A 25,265-nucleotide genomic window follows, 5' to 3' on the forward strand; every position below is an offset into this window, starting at 1 on the left:
GCATACATCTTCATTCTGCACGTCACTGATTACAGTTAAGTGAACATTAGTCACATTCCTGTTAGAAAGGTTGCAAGAGGTCATGTTGTCTTCGGAGGGGAAGTTGTTTAGAGAATATACTTGGCTTGATAGTTCAGGAAAGGTTACGCTGGGTTTACCGTGGTTTTGTTTGTAAAGATTACCTCATGCACTTTCAATAGCTTGAGTACATACCATACAGATTTAGAAACGTGTAGGAGCTGATGTAAATACTCATTTATCATTTGTAAGGGCTATTTAATATCTAATTTGTACCACATTCAGGTTATAGTCGCTCATGTTTCAGGTTCAAGGGTTTCAATAAATTGTGGTTAGTTCATATTCCTGAGATGTTATGACATGTTTTGCATCATTTGTATTAGGTTTGTTTCCCAGTAGATATATATCGCCTGTCATAACATATCTACACTGGCTTTTATTAGTGTACCTGCAACTCTTTTCGTTTGTCACCGATACGCTCTTTCCAAATCTCTTGTTGGTTTTCACTGACCGCTGTACCCAGTGCTCTCTGCCAATTTGTGATTTCATCTGCTTCTCAAAAGCCCGTTTAATAAGGAGTTTGATCTTGAACAACACAGTGTTGCTTTAGAAAACAAGAAAAAAGCATATGAAGATCGCACAAGACAGATTGCAAAAGCCATGAAGGAATGATGATTATATAAATGTTTGCAGGTGAGAAGATTTTTGTCAAAGGTTAGTTTTAACTGACAAATGCTGTATATATTTTAGATTTTCTTTTTGAATGTAGCGAAAAAATAAAAATAAAAATGTCTAAAATATTTTCTACGGCTGTCATTTAATGTTTATTTGAACAATTTGAATCAAAATACGAAGTACCATATATTATTTTAAATTTTTTTTAAATAGTCACAATAGTTGATGTGAAAGTGCCGCAATGAAGATAATTCATAGATATTGTGGCAGATTTGAATTTGGATTTTGTTCAGCATCATTTTAGGATGTGTCAAATTAAAAATATGAAAGGAAAATTTCCCAATTGGATGCATATTTTTTACTATTATTATTTTTACAGTTAAATGTACAGATGCACATCAGATTTTAGTACAGTGTATTGTATGTAAATGGAGTCTAGTCTTACATAAGCGTGTTACCGCTAACTATGTAGTTTAACAATGTTTCTGTCTGAATGTCTGGTATAGGCAGTTTCAAATGACAAGAAAACAGTATTATGTGTCAAATGGTCAGTTTTTTTTTTATATATATATATCATGTAAAACCAGAGAACTTTGAACATGGAACAAGAAGAGTGGATAAACTACTGTAACTCTGCACTTGTGGATATTGGGCAGTCCCAGGAATTTCGTTTTTTGGCCATTGCGTACAAAAGATTTGTTTGAGGACTGCTAGCACAGTTGCACATGTCCTGCCTCCTTAAATGAGTAGTTAAACGTGAGATATAGGCTGTCAGAAATAGTCTCTGTAAGCAGCGATAAATCAGGACAAGTGCTTTTTTCTGTGACTTTGTCAAGAAAAGGCGAAGGAACAGAACTAAAGTCATTTCCCTACCCTAGCGGTTTCTATTCACATTATGTTGCGTTCCTTGGATAGACCTCTTTGTGGATGTATTCGTGAATGGACAAAAGTGTGGTGTCAGCTGTGTTCATGATTGATGAGGAGAAAAAAATGTTAGAAACATTCCATCCACACCACCCACAAAAATCTTTTCGTGTTTGCATCATGTTGAAAAAACATCTTGAGAAAGAACTGTATATTCGGATTAAAAATAAGGCAACTCGTATTTGAGGCGTAAGAAGTCTTGATATTGTTAGTCCGCTTTGAATATGTGTTATACACACTGTTAAAAGTACAGCAGATGCATTCAAACAGTACTTTCACACTTCTACTGGCTCTAATTAGGCCTTTATGTCTTCAAAAACAAAGAGCTAGCTCTCGGGATTGCAAAAACCGTATTGCAATTGCAGATCATCAAAAGCTGAATTTATTTCAAATTCAAATGTAACTTGGTCTTTAAGCCATTATGAAAAATGAAAAAACCTCGCTGTAGCTCATGAAACGGCACAGTTGGATTTTAATAGTGCGGTTTTGAAGTTAAGATTTGTAGTGAAGGCTCAAAAGTTTGGTCTTATGTCAGCTCAACCCATCTTTAATGCAACCAGAGCCTCGGGATGACAGCTGTGGTCCTCCATTCTGTCTTCATGTATTATAAAAGTCGAGCCTCAACTCTTTAGCTCCCCGTAGTCTTTATCTGGTGGTGTCGGGCTGCCTGTAGCCCTTCGCCATGTACTAGAAATGAGACGTAATCCTCTTGGTACCCTCTCCATACTCTTTACACACTTTCTACTGTTTTTTCCACCTTAAGAACATCGGCTATCATGTGAGACCTGAATCTTTAACCCATCAAATGAGCTTAGGTTTTACTGGTGAGGCAAAGTCCGCTAGATCCCATGATTCATTATAAATCCGCCTCTCCTTTCGTTTTCTTCATCTTTCTCTCTCTCTCTCTCTCCCTCTTTCTCTGTCTCTCTCGCTCTCTTTCGCTCACAAGTACAATACATTTTTTTGAGCAAGTTCAGCTTTTCTACTTAACACTTCCCCTGTCCTGAGCGCTCCCTCGGTCTTACAGCATGCATGTTCAAATCCCTCATTAGCCCCAATACTGCTGTTCATATGGATAAGGACCTTAATTCCACTTGTTTGCGTTTTAGGAACTTTTTTAAAATTATTACTTATAGATGCAGAATAATTGAACATTTTAACACACTTTGCATCTAGCTGAAAGAAAGAATGTAAAAAGAAAAAAACTTAAAAAGTTAGTCTAATCGATTGGAATATGCTTTCAGAGATTTTAACATTACCTTCATAACCTTTGACCCCCTCCAGTGTCGTTCCAAAAAACTGAATTTGGAATAGCATATATTGATAGTAATCGTACTAAATCTTTTATACTACCTTATCTTTAAATGGCAGTGGCAGTATAGTATGCTGTTCCAAATTCAGCCCTATAGTGAGCTGGCAACTTAGACATCATTTAAAGGGATAGTTCACCAAAATTTTTAATTTTGCTGTTAATTTACTCACCCATGGGCCATCCAAGGTGTAGGTGTCTTTTATTTCTTCAGTAATACAGTAAAGAGGATTTCTAGCTGAAACTGTAGTCCTGGGTGATTCATATAATGCAAGTCAACGGCTACCGTCACTTTGAGAGTAAAAAAAACATAGACATGCAAAACAAAATGAATACCTGTGGCTCCTGACGACGCATTGAAATCTTATGAATTCATTTTTATTTTGTCTGTATATGTTTTTTGACTCTCAAAGTGACGGTAGCCATTGACTTGCATTATTTGAATCAACAAGGACCACATTTTTGGCTAAAAATCTTCTTTACTGCTCTACTGAAGAAAAAACACTGAGAGTGAGTAAATTTACAGCAATTGTTCATTTTTGGGTGAACTGTTCCTTTAAGGCATCATCAGAAGCAATCCTGATGCAAAGGCTGTTCCTGAAGAAACCTTCTTTTGGCAAATATCTAAAACAGAATTGCATGTTTTTCCTAAGAAAACAATCCCAGAATGCACTGTAACGAGATCAGTCAAGAGAAGATTTGATGTTTTTTGAAGAATAAAAATACACATTTAATTCAGTACTAAAACATTTCAATACAAAATAGTTCAATCTAGTTGAAAATGTACTGTTTTACCCACTTTGTGTTATGCATGTTATGTATTTTAAAGGAGCCGTATGTAAGATTGTGGCCAAAACTGGTACTGCAATCACTTTCAAATTACTGTAGAGCGGTGTATCCCCTCCCCCTCCCCCCTGACTCGAGGTTGCCAGATAGGTTGCAGGATCCGGCACGAACGTTTGTAGCTGCAGCTGTGGTAACTAGAGCTGAGCTGGCAACCCGGATGCCGAAACACTACTGACTTCGTGATTGGTAGATAGGTGGAGGGTGGCGCTTCAGGCCAAAACACAACATGACAACATCAACATCAGTTGAGGGCTGCAACTTCACTTTTTAAATGACAATATCCTGGCCGGACTACTGTTGTCAGTGATATAAGTATTTGAAATGAACATGATTTCTTAATGTCTAGTGACATATCAGGGCCATTTTATGATTAATTGAAATACATTTCTTACATACAGCTCCTTTAATGTTTATTTTCTGTATGCACATGCATGGCTCACAAGGTTTTGGAACAGAATCATACTTTTAATTTAAGAAGCGACTAGCTATTGGTGAAGCTTTGGGTTTAATAAACTAATCCAAAATTATGTTATTCGCAACATGTTATTTTAGTAAAAAAAAAAAGAAAAAGAAAGATGCTTGTTATTAAAGACAGACCTGGACCTCCCAGGTTCACTGATCTGACATGTTTTTATAGGTGGTGGTTAGTGACCTATGATGATTATCACTGCTAAAGTTGCAATTAAATGCAGCGTAATGCGTACAGTAGTCTACATAAATGGTTCTTGCTCTCTTTTTTGGAAAATGCAATGCTGTAGATTTGCAATTTCTGCTAAATTATTAAAGTGAACCTCAACCTAATATTGGCTCCATGTAATTTAGGGTCACATTCTTGCGTTTTAATGTGGTTTAGTGCCTGTAACTAGTGGCTTTTCTCTGCCCCATCAGCAGATTTCCCCAGTAAGCCGGAAAAATAGAAAAAACATAATTTCCCTGAAGTGTAGCAAAGCTTCTGTAGATTTCAGTCCAAAACTCTAAAATCTTCCCATAAGAACTATAATGTCTGCAATGCCAAGTGGAAGTTGGAAGCTTTCTTCCTTTATTGTTTCATATTTTAGAGTTTGTCTACTGTTTGTTGAAATTATACTGATCTACCAAAAAGAAACTTATGCTTATACATTGTTTAAAATAGTAAATTAAATGATATATATATATATATATATATATATATATATATATATATTATAAAAAGTATTTCAATTATATATGCTTTTATTTAAAAACAAAACAATGCCTTCATCCTTTTTTTTTTTTTTTTTTTCTCATCTGTGTCTGCTTGTTGATGGTTTGGGTCGGTAAACCTTTGAATATTGCACTATAGCAAGGCTACATCCGGGCTGAGGAAGCATATTGACAGTTTTATGCTGAGAGGCCTGCTTTGGAAAGAGGCTTGAGAAGCTGCCCCTACAAAGCCAGAGCAAAACACACGCGAATGTGGACGCCTTTCATGTTACAGGTGCTTTAGAAATCTAGCCTGTTTACCGCTACTGATATGAAGACCATATGTGGCCTCACGTGGATGTCCATATAGAGGTGTATTACAGACGGCATAAATCTTCCTGTCTTGAGACCACGTTCTCTGTTATGCACATTCATGCTTGTGCTTGAAGTCTTAAAATGCAATTCACAGTATTGCGTAACCTGAGAACAGATGGATGGATGTCAGGATGAAAGGGAAAGAGGAAGCAAAAAGGATGATCTCGTAGGAATGTGGTCTTAGCTGAACCTACTGACCCCTCAAAGTTGAAAAAATGAAGCAAATAAATTCCGTTGAAAATTGCATTTATTTTATTTTACAATATATATATATATATATATATATATATATATTTTTTTTTTTTTTTAAATAAAATGTATTTTCACCTGAAATCCATTGGTATTAAAATGTAATCTTCATAGATTATTTTAGCAAAATAATTGCTTTTACATTGTAATATCTACATATTCATGTGGTTAGAAATAAGATGATTTAAATAAGTAGAACAGAGACTAAAAATATCTCAAAGATTTTGAGATGGACAGGGAAAATAAAGTGGTTGAGGTGGATATGGAGCACGTCAAAAGAAACATCACTTTTGCCACTTTTTTCCTTATAGTTGTAGTATACTGTGCACATTTGGTGAAGACATAACATTAAAGACAACATGAAATCAAAATTGTGAATATTGTAAATTAAATAAAAATGCTTATAATGTGTAATAACTTTCTCTGAAGCTATTTTTTTCTGTGGAGGTAATTTAAGTCATGTGGGAGAGGAGAAATATTATTAACCAATAACCATTTTCCACCAAAAATGTCGTAGCCTATAAATCCAATTCCCATAAAATCCCTGTGAATAAGTCTTTATAACTTTACTCATCACTGATTATTTTGTTTCATTTGGAAATACGTCTCATTATGCAAGTTAAATTACATTTCCTGTTGTCTTTATGATGTAAGACAAGGATTCCTTGTGATTCAGAATTCTACTTTCATATAAAGCTTCTTTGAAGCAAACAGAAGGTATTTATTGTGGTCTTAGTCAGCATAAACCTCATGGACGTGTTGTCATTATTGGATCTCGACTCAATTAAACAGAAGTGGAATAGGCCACTGAGTCAAGTTACAGGTCAAGTCCCTGGAGAGCTGCGAGCCAGCTGTCAGCGAGCTTTTGAACATGTGTGTATGCTGGATTTGGTGGTATGAAAATGTGTGTTTGTCAACCGAGAGATTTAACTTCAGCTTTTCCACACACTCTTAAAAATAAAGGTTCCAAAGGGTGGTAAGTAACGTCATAAGGTAACCATATTTTGTGCCCCAAAGAACCTTTCAGTGAACAGTCCTTAAGGGTAAGGATAAGGACACGCAGTCTCATGAAAAATTGAGACACAGTTGAGTCATCGATATACTATGGTACAAGAAAACGTCACATCCTATGACATTAGCACAAAGACAAATTGAATCAAGTAAGATGAAAATAGCGCAAAAATGCTTAAAATAAAGAATTAGTTCACCCCAAAATGAAAATTCTGTCAGTAATTACTCACCCTCATGTTGTTCCAACCCCGTAAGGCTTTCGTTCATCTTTGGAACACAAATTAAGATATTTTTGGATGAAATCTGCGAGCTGTCTCACTCCTTCATAGGCTTCTAGGTAATTTCATCTGCCGGCCCAGAAAAGTTAGTAAAGACATTTAGGGATGGGGCCGATCCGATCCAGTATCGGTATCGGACCCGATACCAGCGTAATTCACGTATCGGATTTTCCCGATCCAACCTGCGGAGATATCCGATATCCAGGAGTCATGTCTGCGCTCGCTTTAACGTCTGCTGAAATGACTCCAAAAGTGATTCCCGCCGGCTAGTCTGTTAGCTGTCTGCAAACTGCGGAATGGATTTCCTGAACGGAGAATGAGACACAGAGTTATGAGACACTCTCCCGCTCAGGAAATCCATTCCGCAGTTTGCGGCTAGCCAACAACGTCCGCTGTGTGGATATACTTAACACTGAAAACACCGCAGAGCACGACAGCAAAATGCAATGTTTGCAATGATGCAATGAGTCCTTTGAAGCTCCCTCGCGTCGTACAACACAACGAACGCAATCAAACATTTTAAAAAAAGCACCACGTTACTGTGCGTTCACACCAAACGCGAATAGCGCGTCAAATTCACGTCTACCGCGTCTAGTTGGACGCTTGAATATTTTGAATCCATTCGCGCGTCCAGAGAAAAATTGACGTGCGTAAAAAGCAAAAGTTTGAAGCGAAATCGACGCGCGTCTGAGGCAAAATCCGCTTGTTTGTTTGCACGATGCTGATGTTGATCGAGCATTTACTGCATCGGAGCGAGGATCACCCTTCAGATAGTGTGTGTGTGTAAGATGTTTACACTTGCACTTTTCTTATATTTCAAGACGCAAGTATTTGACATTTTGGGAATGTAATAAATATTGACATGACAATCAATTTGAAACCCCAGTTGCATATTTGTTTTCAGAATGGGATTTTTCCTGTTAACAGGATTTCCTGTTTTTCTGACTTCCTTTTCTGACCTTATAACTTACTTACCTCAAGTTGCCTTTTGGGACATACATGCATACATAGGCTACATACATAACATATTATTACTTGCCTGTTGAGAGAAGTTTATTTCAGCATCATATAAAATAAACAAAAATGATAATAATATTAAAGCAAACACAGCTCTGGTATCGGAATAGAATCGGTATCGGCCGATATCCAAATTCAGGTATCGGGATCGGATCGGAAGTGAAAAAATGTGGATCGGTGCATCCCTAATAGACATTGTTAAAATAGTCCAAGTGACTACAGTAGCTCAACCTTAAGTTTATCAAGTGACGAGAATACTTTTTGTGCGCAAAAAAAACTAAAATGACGACTTTATTCAACTATTCATTTTTCTTCTGTGCGGGCCTCTGACGTGAGTTCACAAGAGCGCCACGACGCACACGCGAGAACTGAGATGACGATCATTTGATGGGAAAGTGTGAAAGGTAAGCCTTTCATTTTGTGTGCAGAGTAGAATGTGTCCTAGCCAAGTCAAGATGAGGAAGAACTAGACGTAACACACAATTTGTGTTGTTTATGGTTGACATATTAACTCTTTTCCCACCATTGACAGAATGTTGTACAGTTGGGGGTGTCATTTTGCTTCTTCTGAAAGAGTAGAGAATCTCAGGGTCAAAACACAGGCGAAAAGAAGCAGAAACAAGTGATTGAAGCATTGCTTAGGCACATGTTGTAGTCTGACAAAAATGCGATTCTCAGCTTTTTGTTCAAAATGTTGCTTTTTTTTATTAAGCCTACCCACATTCAAGTGTTGATTAAAAACAAAAGAATGCATGAAGTTGAATAAATATTCATACATCAAAATATTTTGGGGGCCTTGAACATGTTGTGAAAGTTATAAAAAAATGCTGGCGGTGGCTGGCAACTTTAAAAACAAAAAAAATGTTAGCGGGGAAAGAGTCAATTAATTCAATTGGTTATTGAGGTTGTATGTATATGCAGGTGTGTGTTGTGCATGTTTATTTTCCTTGTACATGTAGTGCTTGAGTGTTTTGTGACAGATATGGTTGTAAAGACAAATTGCTCAGCCGTCCTCTCTTAAATGCCATGGGTCACTGCGTGCACACTGTCAACATTAAAAATCAAACACACTCGTCCTGACTTGATTTTTATGGTCATCTCTTTCATATGCCTAAGCTGCTGCATTTAATATTTTCCTGGAGATAACAATATATGCCCTGACATTAAAAGGCCCAGATGTCTTTACTCAAAACTGTGACTTGCCTAAAGTCATTTGAGTGACGAATCACTCATAACAATAGAGCAGGCTGTGACAGAGACTTTGATTTATGAGAAACACAAGGCTCATTGAAAAAGAAATGCTTTTAGACTGAAAAAAAGCCACTTCAGTAAAATGGCACAGCAACAGTTGAATCTCATCCCAGCCTGGGATGGGGTTGTGTGGTTCAGACAATCCTCAAGGATTCTGAGTTCGTTCTGATGGTTCCACCATAGGATTAGGCTTTAAACAGCACTGTCTCATATTAAGGCTGAAAAATTATATTCGTGCTCGCTGAAAACTTTCCATTGCCGGGTCTCTCCTTTAATAATGAAGATCATTTGCTTTATTTAGAGGCATGAGATATTACATGCACCTAATTACAGAGGCAGATGGAAATAACAAGGTTGTGAAAAGTGTATTTTTGCAAAAAATGCAAAGTTTGATAAAATAAATCATTATATGACCATGGATTTGCTAGCTGCATGTCATGGAAGAACATTTGATTTGGAAAAAAATCATAAAATGGGTAGTGTAACCCAGCACAAATCCTATTATAACTTTTTTCCAAATCAAATATATTTTATGTTTTAATATATTTATATTTATATATATATATATATATAAAATTTTAAAATATATTTAATATATATTTTTAAAATAATTATATTTTAAATTATAATAATATTTCACAATATTACTTTATTGTGGGTGTTACCTTCATTTGTATAAACTGATCTAGACGTCTCAACTATCCCATCTCAATGTTGGTATAGACGCCCACATGTGGTACATGCTTGGGTCACACATAAAAGACAGAATGGATAGTGTTTGAGGTGAAAGGTCACAGAGGGGCAGGTGGCCGTTTAGGTGACCTTTGATCGCAGACCGCACATGGCAGTCACACCCACTGACTGATCAGATTATACTTAATTTACCCCGCTTATGCGTCTGTGTAGAAAATCTGCCACGAGGAGTGAATATAAAACATAACTGTGAGCACTTAGCCTTAGCAGTGTGGCAGCTAAATAGTTTTATATCATTAAATGGGTTCATTATTCAGTTCCCTGACATGCCTTATCTGTTAAAAAGTAATAAATGGTCAAAAACACTGTCACGTAATATTTATGTATTTTTAAAAGTATTAGATGAGATTGTGGTTTCTGTGGGTTAGGGTTATATGATTGAAAAGAAAAGTGTGTGTGTATGTGTATATATATATATACACTATATATATATATATATACACACATACATACATTCTATCAATTATGATTGAAAATGATAATATATATTACTATTTAGCAAATAGCAAAAACTACTTAAGCGAACACAGTCACCTTGATATTCATGAGCCAATCTGAAAACTCACAGATCGTTCCTATTCTTCCGTCCGCACGTATAACCAGATCATTTTTAGTGACGTATCTCTCTATCTTGGGAATGTGTGATATCACAATCCCCACTTGTGTCCGACACATTCTCTGGCCATGTGCGATCAGATAAATGTTATATCATTCGATCTGTGATAAATTAGGTTTGACTGTGTGGACGCCCTGCTGTGCCTCAGTTTGTTTATCATAGGGAATTTGTTATCGCCCCTTGTATATACTATTAAGCAACCTAATAAATGATGCAGAGCGCACAGACTTCTTATTAAATAAACTTATGCTGAAGGTTTGTTACACCTCTCACCGCCGGCAGCTCTGAACCTCAGAGGAAGCAGTGTTAAAGCGTACAGTGTGTGACATTCCTCGAAACACACAGCAGAAAACACTAGGCTGTAGATAAGCTTGTGTTTGTAACATATGAATCCCAAAAGCTTTTAAGTGTCAAAGGTTTCCTCTGAAAAGGATACTGTAATGATCTGCTTCTCAGACTTTTCTCATCAAGAAATGGGATGTTTAAGCTTAATTTGAGCAATTTTTTTTTACAGAATTTTAAAGAAATGGCAAAAGTGTTAAAATTATTAGTGTATGTAAATGAAAAAAACTACTTTTATTGAAGCTGACAAAGTATAATAGCATATTAATTAATTAATTCAGTCATTCATTCATTCATTTTCTTTGTGAACCTTAACTCTCAAAACAATGAAAAAAGGATGATTTTTTTTTTCTTCTTTCAATTGTTTTTGCAGCTAAATAAATAATCTTTAAGACATCTCCTGGACATTGCAGACACAGACCCATAATAACGGTCATATCCTTTTACAGTTGAACTCAGAAGTATTTATTGCCATCGTGTACTCATGGCTGACCCTCGGGTTAAGTGCATTTGGCTTCGTTTTTGAAAGACTAGCAGGCAGTTTGTATGTACAAATTCCATATCCACAAGAATCATGAATCAGAATCAGATCTGTTTATTTGAGTATAAGTAGGCCTATACATCAGATGTGGGTCAATGCTTAGGATACTCATCAATATCAATGGAAGAAAAGCATGCATGTTGCTGTGTGTCGTCTATATACTGACAGAAAACATAAGACAGCGCTACAGAGAAAAAAAATATTTCCGTCTAAGTGTAAAATATATGTTAGTGATACTTTTTCATATTTAGAAAATCCCCCTGGAGTGATAACGTGATGGAATGGGAGGATGCTGAAGATTTGAGGATGTTTTATGTATTATGTAGATCTGGACCAGGATGGGAGAGATGATTATTTTTTTAAATGCCTCAAGATGTACATCATCTCAGTGTCTCAGCTATAACTGTGCTGTAAATTAACAGGGGGTGAATTAAGAGATGTAGAGAGTTCGATGGGCTTGTCTAGTTGATTTAGGGTGAAGTGCATGCAAAGCCTAACAGCATTCTCCACCAGTTTGCTCTGAGAACAAAATAAGATGTGTGAAAGCAGTCCTGAAAGGGTTCCAATGGTCAAAATCAGCACCAGTATTATTTTAGCATCAATGTGGTTTTATTTGTAGTTTTAGCTAACTAAAATAACCCTGATCAGCACGAACGTGGCTGAAAGTGAATTATCAGGTAGGGCTTTTTGTTAGTGATGTCCGGTTCGTGAACGAATCGTTCTTTTGAACCGATTCTTTTAGTGAACCGGTCGAACCAGTACACTAAATCGGACTGAATCGTTCAAAACAGTTCGCGTCTTGCGTCAGCGCTGATCCACAAGTTACTAAAGTTACTTACTTTTGGACATGCCTGACACAGTCCCTCCAACTCGAAATAAACCAATGTCCCGGAGTATATTTTACTCCAGTAAATCCAACAGTTCACTGAACTGAGACATGTTATGCTGAGAGAAGTGATGAGCACGATCAGCTGATACTGAGCATGCGCGCACTACCGAACGTACAGGTACAGCGGTTCTCGGATCACCAGTACAGAACCAAGAACTGTTTCTTTCGGACACGTTCAGCATACTGAGAACCGAGGAGCTGATGAGCTGAGCATGCGTGCAATTTTTTCAGAGGGACGAAATGCATGTTTCTTAATTGTTGAACATCAATAAGTGTAACCATATAAAACATGTTGTCTTATCACTGTATTATGTTTAAAGATTGGAAACACAATGAATGGACTGTAAAACTAAACATTTATTATTATACTAAAACATTATTTCCAGGAACAGCTAATTTAATTTCTAAGTTGATGTAAATCTTTGACGTAAACTCTTGCCATGGGTTTATGGATGCTTAGTTAATGTTTATAATGTGTTAAGCAAAACATAACGTATTAAACATACTGGAGACATGCATCGACTTTTCCGTTTTGTCCTAAGGTTTCAGCAGTTCTAAGCTCAGCACATACAGGCCTACTGCTTCAGCGGTTCTCGAGTCAAGAACTGGTTGCGGCAGCGGTTCTTGAATCAGCAGTACAGAACCGAGAACTGTTTCTTTCGGACACGTTCGATACGGAGAACCGATGAGCTGGAGATACTGAGCATGCGTGATAGTACCGTCTCTGAACCAGACTTTCTTTCGACCAACTGCATGCTTTGCTGATACATGAGCACAGGTGAACCGAGGACTTAAATTAGGGCTTGTATTTGGCGAAATGTAAGTTTATTTAATAACAAATTAAATTAAATTAATGAAGACCAGTTTATTCACTTTATATCTTTAAGACGTGAAACCTCCGTGTTTGCTCAACGCCTGTAGGGTTCATTTGCAAAACGTAAATGTAAGAAACTTATCCAAGATGATTATGACGATGATTACTATTATTTAAGTTATGATTACAAATGCCTTTATTTGAATGTATTTGTATCCGCCGGGATGATAGAATTGACGTCATTACGCGAGGACGTAAAAGAACTGGTGAACCGTTTTTTTTAAAACCGGTTCATTGAAACTAACTATCCGAAAGAACTGGTTCGTGGAAAAGAACTGGACTTCCCATCACTACTTTTTGTATGACACACAAAAAAGAATATTTTTAATAATGTCTGTGTTTTTTTTTTTTTCATCCAGTAAAAGCCAATGGGGACCAATGTTTTTTTTTTTTTTTTGGATCCCAACATCGATGAAAATATCATCTTTAGTGTTCCACAGAAGAAAGACTTTCCAGTTTAAAAGATGTTATAATTACATTTTTTGCTTTAATAACTATCTTTATAAGAAAGACCTGTTTTCATACTATGAATGAAATCCCCCATGGCAAAAAACCCCATAACATAGAAAAACATTTCTGGGTTTCCTGGATTTCACCATCCAAAGTCTCCTGCATTGCTTTTGTATTTATCTAAGGTAAGATATATATACCCCAATATAAACATAAGTGTAAAGCTGGCAGGAAGAGTCAAAGGTTGTGCAAAAGATGTTTAAATATTTCATATCTGGAGCGCAGTGGCTGGAAATAGCAGTTATATCTGGGCACCAGCTGTTGTTTCATAAGAAAACACACTGCATTTCTTTTTTGTTTCCTCACTGAAGAGGCTGTTGTGATCTGCCTGAAGGCTTGTTCTGGACAACAAAAAACAGAATATTTGGTTTATTCATTTCATTACAACACTAAACATTTAGTTTTCCTCACCAGTGATGTAATGTTGACGTCTTCAACCAGCAAGTGCACCTCAACGTCACATGACACATGCTTAACCAAACATAAGATGGTTTGTTTGCTCTGGTTTAAGCTGGCCTAGGTGGTCCCCAGGCCTTGCAGACTGATTTTTAGCTGGTTGGTCAGATCATCTCCCAGCCTGACTATCAGCTGGCGATTGTCCTGGGCCAGAACCTGGACCAGAACTGAGAGACCATCTAAGACCGCCAATCCTGCTTAGGCTATTTTTTTTTAGCAGAAGATTGAATAATTTGCAGATGATGGAGCAAAAACTCTGTAGGAGTTGAGCCTTGGAGCTTTTGGAGCTCTTCATGAGTGTTAAAAATAGCATTTTGGTTACAAAACCAGAAGTTAACACACAGCAGAGGCCGTAAACTCTTTCCACCTGTCAATACAGTGAGACTTAGTAACATGAATGACTAAAACATGATCTTAAATAAGAGAGAAAGCATCAAACTGCACAGTTGTTGATGGGCTACATCCGGTTTAATGGATTTATTTGTCAAGAGAATGATTTATTTGTCCCCTCGCAATGCTATATATGATGTATAGCTTATTTGAATAATATCATTATGCAGTTAACTAAATTTTTTTGGTAAAAGACTACAGTATACTGAAAGACGTGTGCCTGTATTAAGAGTGACTGTTACATAAATTACAAACATCATATTATAAATGAGGCTTAAGTTAAATATTTCGCAATGCAAACATACATGCAAAAGTTCATAAATGGGTCCATTGATGCAGACGGCTTAATTATTTTATATCTGAGAAGCGAGGTTTCATTTTTTTAAGCGTTCAAACGCATTTGCAGCTGTGCTCGCCTTGTACATACGAATGTGCATTAGTCACCTCATCTATCATAGCGTTCACCACCCAGATTCGTGTCACACCTTATAATATGCCAAACATTAATACTTTCCAAGCTCTGAGAAACTGGGAATCTCTGTTACATGTTGTTTTTTTTCTTACAGGATGTCTACCGACTGTAATCCTTTTGGCCCAAACAGAACTGTTTCACTTTTAAAAGCAAGTCCACTGTCATTTTTCACAGAGGTCATTATTCCTCTAGTGACAGGGTGTAGGCTGCTAAATGAATAGCCTGTTTACTTGCGCAAACAAGTGCCAGCGAAACCGAAGAAATTGATCTAAACACTCTCTGGCCTGTGCCGTCTCCTTCACTAAACTGTGTGTTTTTCTACACTCGACCCCGGCTTGAACCGGAGGAGGAATGACCTCCGCCGGGACCGTCCCACTGCTCTAAAAACAGAAGTCTGAGGGCTGCGGCCCAGAGCGTCGTAGCACGGTTTGGCACACGCCGGTAACCAGCCCCAGCGGGCCTCACAGAAAGCCGTGTTTATCGGCCAGTGGCACGGGCCTATGTGTGTTTATAGGGACGGCTCCAGAGAGCTGATATTAACTGTGTGACCTAAACAGTTATTTTAAAGCGATAGCGTCCAGCCACGCCACACACAATAACGCCCCTCTATACTGAATGTTGCTGGTTCAACTCTTAAACTGTTTAGGGATCGTCCTATACTGTAATCCAACATATATTATTTTTGAGATAAAAAGAAGTGAAAAAAAAAAAGATGGACAGGCAGAATAAAAGAACTGTAGAAAGGGTAATGAGAACTTTTCTTAATGAAGGACAAGAAATACCAGACATTATATGAGACTTTAAAGCTTATTTAAAGAATATGGTACTTTATTTATTTTATATATATCTCACAAATCACATTCTCTACAGACAATGTAAAAATGTAGCAACATTCAATATAGAGGAGCTTTATTGTGTGTGGCGTGGCTGGACGCTATAGTTTTAAAATAACTGTTAATAATAATATATTATTATTATTATTATTATATCTTCTTTTTTTTTTTTACTTTTTATATATATATATTATTATTATTATTATTATTTTTTTTTTTTTTTTTTTTTTTTTTTTCAGTTTTCATTTATTTCCAGTTAGTGATTTTTAGTGCTTGAACTTCTTTGCATTTTAACATATAATTTTTTGTTAACAATATTAACTCTGATATGTTCGTTATGAATATATTGAATATATTAAATTGTAATTTGGATTTTTGTTAGCTGTTGGTACTTAATTTAGCTTTCATGCTCAATTCATATACTGCACACATTGATTTCTCATGCCATGTTAACGGTGTATGACTTTCTTTTTCTGTGAAACCCAAAAGAATATATTTAAAAGAATGTTTCAGCTGTTTTTGTCCATGTTATCAAAGTCAGTTAGGTCTTAAACAACATCGGACTCTATAGTATGGACATTTTTCAAAGAAGTCTTCTTTTGGGTTTCACAGAAGACAGAAACCAGAACCAAATGGGCTTTTAAACAGAAATGCTTTGTAAATAGAAGTTTCCATTCCCATACTATGCAGCAAATATGAACTCGGTGTGCCAGCTTGTGATGAGCTTGAGGCAAGCAAGTACTTTGCTGCTCTCCAGCAGAGACTGTGATTAAAGCCTAGTGAAATTAAAGAGCATGTTTGTGAAGTGTCTCCTGGGTCCCTGCGCAACAGTAAAGCACCTTTCCATTGTCATCTGTATCTGGACCATGAAGTGCCTGCAGCCACAGAGGGGAGAGAGAAAGAGAGAGAGAAAGCGTTTACTTTGTTCCATGTTGGGAGCTTGTTGGACACTGTTTCAGAGTGTCATGCACATTTCAGAGATCATTGTGACATTTTGATGAGATCTTGTGGATTTTTATGATCTGAATATTTCTATTCAGCCAGAAGAGAACAGATATACACAGTATTTTGAGCTTAGAGGTTTGTGCATGTGGAATGACACATTGTGTGTTTAAGTTAATCTTGTCATTTTTCTGATCTAGTTCTGCTTGTTTCATGTCTCCCCTCTCACTGTTTCTAGCAATAAAGTGGCAAAAAGTTCAATCAACAGGTATTTCAAGCTACATTTTTACATTGTCTGTTGAGAATGTGATTTGTGCTTGCCCAAAACTTGCGAACACAATTATAAAACTTTCTGTGAGGTTTATACTGTGTTGTTATCCAGAACTTGGGAGTTCTGGATGGTTGCTAGGTACCAAATCCAGGTGTTTAGTGCCAACTTTCATCTCACAATGTGGGACGAATTATATTAAATGGTTAAATGGTAATAGGTTTGTTCAAAAGTAAGAGCAATAGTGGTGCTCACCATAGTGATGCCATGTATTATGTGTTTGATGACAGCTGTAAAGTCAAAACAACAGATCTTTTATAGAAGATATTTTTTTGATTGAAATGTTTAAATGCATACTTTACTTGGCAAGTTTATGGTTTCCTTTAAACTCATAATAGCAGTTGTTCAATAAATATAAGATCCATACCACAGAGGCATGGGCCTAATTTTTGTGGGCATTGTTGATTTTGTTTGTTTTCTCATAAATGTATGCTTTGAACGTTGATTTACAAATTGGAAGCAACCATGAACAAATCAAAGACATCTGGCTGCGAAAACAGCATTAAAAGACTGAGTGCAGGAGAATGGCTATTAGCTTTTGCCTTGAGGACATTTATGAGTGATGTGGCCAATGACTCCTACTGACCACGTCTAAATAGACATTTCACTGAAAGTCAAATGATGTGGACATACTGTCAAGTCCACTAACATTCCATGTATTTTCATGTAGGCAACAGAAACTTTTACCATATTCATACTTTAAAACATTGACCATACTACATTTAACCCGTATAAAAGCCGTGCTTTCTGACTTTTTCAAGGAGACCGTGCAAAGGCCACAATGTATCGGAAAAACCCTGGTGTTCTCTGCAACTGGCCTTTCAACAACCCATCCGACACTGGTGCCAGGCGGCAGGGCTGCGGGTGGAATTTGCTACCGTGTGCGTGTTGTGTTTGTGCATGCAGTCCTGCGAGGGAGTTATTGACCAGCAGAGCGGTGCCATAAGCCACATCAGTACCGTTAGATCCCATAGCGGGCATGGTTTGCATTATTCCGTCTCTGCTGACGTCCCTTCAGCATCCCACTAAACTCTCAATGCAATTCATCTGGGTTCGTTCAAGTTTCTGAAAAGCGGAGCTGGTTTACAGCTTCAAAGGCAATAATTGTCACCAATATGCCGGAAATAAATAAGCTATTTATTTCAAAATTTGGCCCATTTTTCTAAACGAGTGTGGTCAAAAACCCCACTTTTTTTTTGTTTTTATTTTTTATAATTTATTATATTTTATTCTATGCACGTATTATAACATCAATGTCCACATGCACTTTCAAGTTGTCCAAAATAACCATTTTTTTTAAAGTTTTTTTAAGAGCCATGTCTCTTACTGTATGTGGCATTTCAAAAATAACCAGTGAGGCCATTGAATTGACAGTGATTGGGACTCCAGCATAGAGCTTATTCTGTAAGGCGTGATGGGGTCAGTGCAAAGGGTCACCAGGCTTACATTTCCAGAGGTGCTTTTGGCATGTTTATTGTTCCTGTTAAAATGACCACTGGAAACGCTTGGGCTTTAAATTCTCATGGGTAAAATTTGTCAGAGGTGGCACGAGTCTTAGTTTTGTTAGGTTGGCTTCCTGTTCACTCTGAGCTTCAGTAGACCTTAGGGGTCCCTGGTAAACACAGTCAGCTCTTAAAAACATCTTATACAAGTGGATGACCTGCCTGTAAAAAGATTATAATCAAAAGCAATGATCTGTCTGCTATATGCGTACCAAAGCATTGAACCCAAGATGAGAGATGTAGTGTTTGCGTTCTTTGTGCTATATTTGGGTTTTGACTGGTGTATATTAAATTTATATAATTTTTATTTATTTATTTGGGATGTAGCACATCACCCATATGGACTATTTTTATTAACCTAATGAACATGCTCATTATGGATTGTCATTGTATAGAAAGAGCTCGATGTTCCACGGAAAAATAACCGCCTCCAGGTTTGGAACATCCTGAGGGAGAGTAATTACTGACAGAATCTTCATTTTCAAGTCTTTAATTTGATCTCTTGACTAAACTGCTCGGAGATTGTCAACGCATCAATGTTTACTCAAATGCATTTTCAAACATTTATTTGACTGTCGAGTTCTCTGAAAGCATATCAAGTTATTATTACCCAGAGTCCATTTTGAGCCCATTACTCCTCTTGCAGCCATTAACCCCTCTGTCTCTGCTTCTCCTCGCTGTGATCCCCAATCTATCACTTTTCGCTGTACATATTTTGATGCCTTAATCACCTCCAGCTGTGAGGGCCAGATGAAAGACAAGCACTCACAGTTATGGAGAGATGAGAGAAAAAGGGGAAACCATACTCTATAGTCCCTTTGCACCAGTCCTCCTGGTGTCATTAGTCCTCTTTATGCTGAATTGGCCGTCCTGTGATCTCCTGCCAAAAATCTGCACCTTACCCCAGCCGCAAGTACCTGCTGCTACCCCTCCCCGTCACCGTCAAGGCCAGAGATGAAAAGCTCAAAGCTGTGTTATTTTAGAAACCAACACCTTTCAAAAGTCTTCCAACCCCAATATTTACATCCAAAACTCAGGCCTTTACACCATACCTGACATAAATTGTGGTTGACTACCAGAATACAAGTCTGCATCTGATAAAAACGCGAAACAAGACCAGTCGGTGTCGATCCAAGACTTTTTGACCCTTTCTGGACATTTCCTGATGACAGTGTCCTGGCGGGCGGCTCATACCGGCACAGCTCCTAGGATGAAGCCAAGCTTCCTTGCATGAAGAAATAATTAGGGTGCTCAGTGATCTTGACATGTATATGATGTTTTACAGGCATCCCATTATACTGCAGATCCCTTTTAATGGACATCTGGAGAGTGCCGCATACTTCACAGATCTGGAGGAGCGCTCCGATGATGTCATGCTGATCCATTACTCAAAGAAAATATGTACAAGAGATGTTTGCTAATACGAGACCGCCATATTGCTGCCATTGACAGCTTGTTCTTTGGTGTAAAGTTGCAGTAGATGCAGGTCACGGTGACTTTGGGGTTTCTGCCAGCCACTTGAAAGGGCATCATAAAAAACATTTAGTACGTAGAGAATGCATCTGGTATGTTTCATAACACGTGTCTGTGTTATGTTATTAGCTGTTTTTGGTCCATTGGTGATTGCTGAGCAATGCAATGAATGAATGCAGTGAATCTGTTATGTTTTATGATTTTGACAGCATTTTGGAAGATGTGATTGTGAAAAAAAAACCCGGTGATAAACACAAGTATTTAAAGGGATTGTTCACCCTAAAATGAAATGCTGTCATAATTTATTCACCTTCATGTCATTTTAAACCCATATGAATTTCTGGAACATAAAAGGAGAACATCTGTGAATTTAATACAGTGGTCTATTTATCTATCCATCCATCCATCCATCAATCCATTCATCCAGTGGTAAGTTTGGGATGGAAACGCTGCTTTATTTGTAAATATTTTTGTGATATTCTGATTTTCACGTAAAATAAATTTGCAACTTGGAAGAAAAAATAGCTATTGTTCATGCTCGCTAGTAGATTTGTGTTTCTAGTCTCGGTCTTGAACAGGCAAGACATGTTACATGTCAAATGCTTCAGCTCTGTAGCTGTAATGAGCCGGAGGGATGTGCGGCTTTTACTCGGCCGCCGGTCAAGAGGGCCAGAAAGTAGTAGGAGGTATCCAGTTTCCCCCTCTTCCTCAGCTCTCTGAAGTGATGCCAAGAAGAGAAAGAAAGAGAGCTATCTCTCAATAAACAGCTGTAATAACTCATAGCATGTCCTTCAATATATCAGTCCATGTCTTTCTCTCACCTTTCACCGCTGTCTGTCAGTTGCAAACATCCCTTGACACTTCCATCTATTTTCACTCAATGCCTGCTTTCATATTTGTATTTATCCATCAGTCAGTGTTTGTGCGTGTCCTCCCATGGGTTTGGGAATCGTCCATCAGTGTGCTGTTTTTGTCTGTCTGAAGTCATGTGATGTGAATGATAGCCTCAATAAAATGCTGTATTGAAATTATTGGGAGAAAAGTATGTTTATGGTGTGCTTGGCTTTGTCTGTAAGTATCCTTCTGAGAAAAGAATGTGCTGTTTTCTGTTTGATCTCTTATCTCCCCCGCTATGGAATGAAATGAGATATAGCACCAGATTGAAAATATGAAAGCCATATTGTGGATTATACTGAGAGACTCTAGATTTTAGACAGGAGTTTTATCCTGTATTTAAACACTTTTGAACTAGAGGCCTTAGTTGGTTAGTTTTCCCCCCAAATTTAAACCCTGTCATTTCACTCTTATAACTAGAAATGTCTATAACTTTCTTTCTTCCATGAAAAAAAAAAAGGAAATATTTTGCATTTTCTCTTTTATAGTTTCCCAACTAATCCATTGCTCCCATATGTGGAACTTGTTGTAAGTTTCTGCAACATTGAAATAAAAATAACCATTGCTTTCGGTCAAAACTCTGAACATTAGCTGCGAAGAACATGCTTGAAGCTGAGCTTTTCTTTTGCGTGAGATCATGCTGTTTCAGTTGGATCACTCTGTAGGTTTCTTGTTATTTAAGTAAAGTCCCCACTGTACTCTCTCCGTGTCATGTTTGTGTTAGAGACGTCCAGATGGGCCCAAATGACCCCAGTGCCAAGTTACACCAACTTGCTGCCTTGTACTGCTGTTATTTGGGGGTTTTGTCTGTGTTCGTGGTGATGTAGTTTGTGATATCTTTGGTTTTATGTTTATTGATGTCTTCACTGAGAAGATCAGTAGTACAGAACGAGTCTTACAAAAGTGTTTGTCAAACAGACTCTGATTGGCTTGTTAGCAAGTTCACAAACTGTTCTGTCGGCTGCAATGTTTAGTTTGGCTACGAAAGCTTCCTGATCAGATGGTTTGGTCTTGAATTCTGTAAGATGGTTTGTTTGACTAGGAACGTGCCACAGATTTAGATGAAGCAGTCCTGAATGCTAAATGAACTACACTTAGCAAATCTACACATCTTGCGTTGTTGTTGGATCATAGATATTAGACATAATTTGCATGGAAATTGTCCCACGGAACAGTTTCAAAGTCCTCTATCAATCACTGTTCCATGCAATACTGTGATCATATGGCTAACTTTCAGGTAACCTTGAGTCAGTGGTTTGTCGACAGACATTTTACAGACATCCAAGTAATAGTTTTGCATGTTCATTCCAAGGTGGTCAATTTACAAATCAAAAACTTCATTATCATACCCAGCATTTCCTTTTGGGAAAGCATCAGCCAGGTCGCTTACCCTCTAAATGAGCTGTGTAGCCTTGAGGAAACCCAATGCAGTGAAACCAGATCCCTTGCATTAGCACAAACTAACGAGAACTGGACAAGCTTATTCTTTCTCCCTATTAATCTTGTATTCGCTTACTTGAATGTTTCTTTTTCTCCCCTAAAAAAGGAGTTAAGAGGAATGGTGGGTGAACCACAAAACTCCACAAGTTAGCATTGGATTCCTTTGGCTTGTTCTGCAGTTACAGTTCGCCCAGCCAATGTCTCACTTGGCTCGTTCAGGGCGGTTCGCATCTTTCACTCACACATGGAGAGAGAGACGAGGGAACTGTAAGAGCTGCAGAACGTGTCCAATATTCTCACTCTTGTCTCACTTTCACACTTTGGAAATAAATTATGGATGACGATTAAATCACACTCAACATAAACACCAAACCTCTGTTTGTTTGAGCATCCTTACATTGGGCTCAACCAATAGTGTGAGTTTTGAGGCGGCACTGTCTGTTTGTCCAACCTATTGCAGATGGGGAGAATATGTTTGAATGTTTGTAATTCACTTTGGTGGTTCACACTTTAACTTTTTTAGACAACTGTGATGTAATATATGTAGCTTTTGAGATTATTTGAGAAATTTATTAGGTGAAATTAAATTTTTGAGGTCATCTCGTGCATTGTGCACAGTTGGCGTGTCTTGAGTCTGCGTGTCTCCATGAGTTACGGTGAGGAAAAGCACAGAGGATTTAGCAGAGATTTTGAGAAAGCAGCTCAAGCACACTTTGACCCACTTATGATTCAGTCAAGATTGAGATTCCACTAAACTTCTTATGAACTGTTATTGTACTGGCAAAGGCAACCTGCTTCTTAAACAGTACATCTCCAAATCCCTCGGCTCCTCTGTGTGCGTGTGTGTGAACACGTACATGCTCTTTTTTTTATTCTTTTTTTATGCATGCACTTTAGGTGCCCCCTTTAGGACCCGAAAAGACAATCATTCAATCAGTCATCATGATTACTGGCATCTCACCACATATTCAAACACACTCTAGAAATTATGAGCTTGGGTTTCTCCCCATTTTTGAGAAGCCACTTTATTTAAATCCTTTTTTGTTGGAGAGATGGAAAAAGAAACTCAATCCCACTTCTGGTTTCAGTCTTCTACCTTTGAAGGGTTTACATGCTTAATACGGATTGTTTTCTGCTGTCTTATTACATGTACCATGCATATAGTCAACCTGACAGATTTTTGAGTACAAATATATATGATTTCTTATTGTGACCAACTTACTTCCTTTTCTCATACATCTTCAATTCAATAGCTGCTACGAACAGCGCAACGACCGAGAGGAAATATTTATCTTTCAGTGCTGCTTTGGAGCTCTTTATTTAAACTATATTGAGACCCACAAGTCCCCCAGACATTTCTCTGCTTTCTCTGCTCAAGCCAGGCTTTCATGGAAAATGGCTTTGTCCATGAAGCAGATCCTTGGTCAAACCGCCCTTCCACGGTTTGTTACCTCAAACTCTCGCTGTTCAGGCCTCAGGCATCCAACTTCTGTCAAGCTATCGTGAAGGGAATAAGGATAGGTAGTGTGGTATTTATGAATATCATGCCCCCCACCCCTCCTGCTCGGTTGTAAAATGTCAGGGTTTGCTTCAGGGCCTTGGATGGTTAAAAGGTGGAACATCTCTCCGCTGTGGGCTGGAACTTCTTGTATTCATGATGATTATTTTTCCTACACTTGCTCCACAGCCTCTGCCAGGACCCGATCTCAGACTCGGATGCCCTCATCTCAATGCCATTAGAATCTGTTACGGCCGTCATCCACTCAAGACGGCTCATGGTCGAGGTGTAATGTTGTTTGAGAGTAAATTTCAGAAGCTGAAGCAGTATTTTCCCTTTTATTTGATGAATAAGAAGCTGGATAGAAAGTAATTTCGCTTTCCGTGTTTGCATTAAATGGCAATTCATTTTGTCCCAAATAGTCATCACCTCTATACAAGTCTCTTTCTGTCTGTCTCTCTCTCTACATTTGTTTATCAGTCTGTTGTTCTCTCCTGAGCTGTTCGCTGTGGCTGGGAAAGTATTTATGTCTGCAAGCTGCCAGTAGCTTCCCTCCTCTTGGCTTGGTTGATCAAACCCAACTGTAGCCGAAGAGCACTCCATGTGCTCCCTTAGTTTACCGCAGTATATGTACCTGCTGCAGAGCACCAGAGCTGTGTTTGAGTGCCATGGGCTGTGAACCAAGTCAGATAAATGTGTTGTGGTATTGCTCAGTGGAGTATCAGGTTTATTTGTGACAGGAAACTGCTGAGTGGTCTTGGAATATGAACATTTAACATAGAGCTGGGGAGTATATTGAATAGTCACAATATTATTAATGAATATTCATTTTATAATTAAAATATATAATTAAAAATAATTCTATATTTTAATAATTATAACTATGATTATATATTATATATTATTATATATATTTATAATAAAAATAATTGTATAGGCTAGTTTTTTCTTTTTTCTTTTTCTTCATTCAACATTGAGTATTGCAGTAATGTTAATGCACTTTTTATTTGGACATTGTTTCCTGTTTATCACAAATTTATTTAATTTCAGTTGCAATGTTTCATTTCTGCTAATGAGTTCAAGTGGTTTCAATGAACTGATTTTAAATTAAGATTCAATTATTTGTTTGCATTTGTACTCAAAGTCTCTTTGAGACACTTTATGTACCTAAATGTTTTGATTAAAAATATATGTAGGTAAATATTGATGTTTATGTTCTAACTATTATCATATTGATGGATATAAATGAAAATGATTTAATATAATTTTACCGTTTTTTTTTTTTTTTTTACCGTAAACATGACTTAATTATTTTAAAGTAGATATTTCTTTATTATGCTTGACTCTTTTTACATTTTTTAATTTAATTGGCAACAGTTTGTTAAAAAAATATTGTTC

General features: G+C 37.4%; 1 protein-coding gene across 1 annotated transcript in view; it reads left to right on the plus strand.

The window, feature by feature from the left end:
* The window catches only part of dchs1a (dachsous cadherin-related 1a), a 101,239-nt gene that overhangs the window by 50,871 nt on the left and 25,103 nt on the right, over nucleotides 1–25,265 (plus strand). The window lies entirely within an intron of this gene.

This window comes from Rutilus rutilus (genome assembly GCF_951802725.1).
Source record: "Rutilus rutilus genome assembly, chromosome: 9".
NCBI lineage: Eukaryota > Metazoa > Chordata > Actinopteri > Cypriniformes > Leuciscidae > Rutilus > Rutilus rutilus.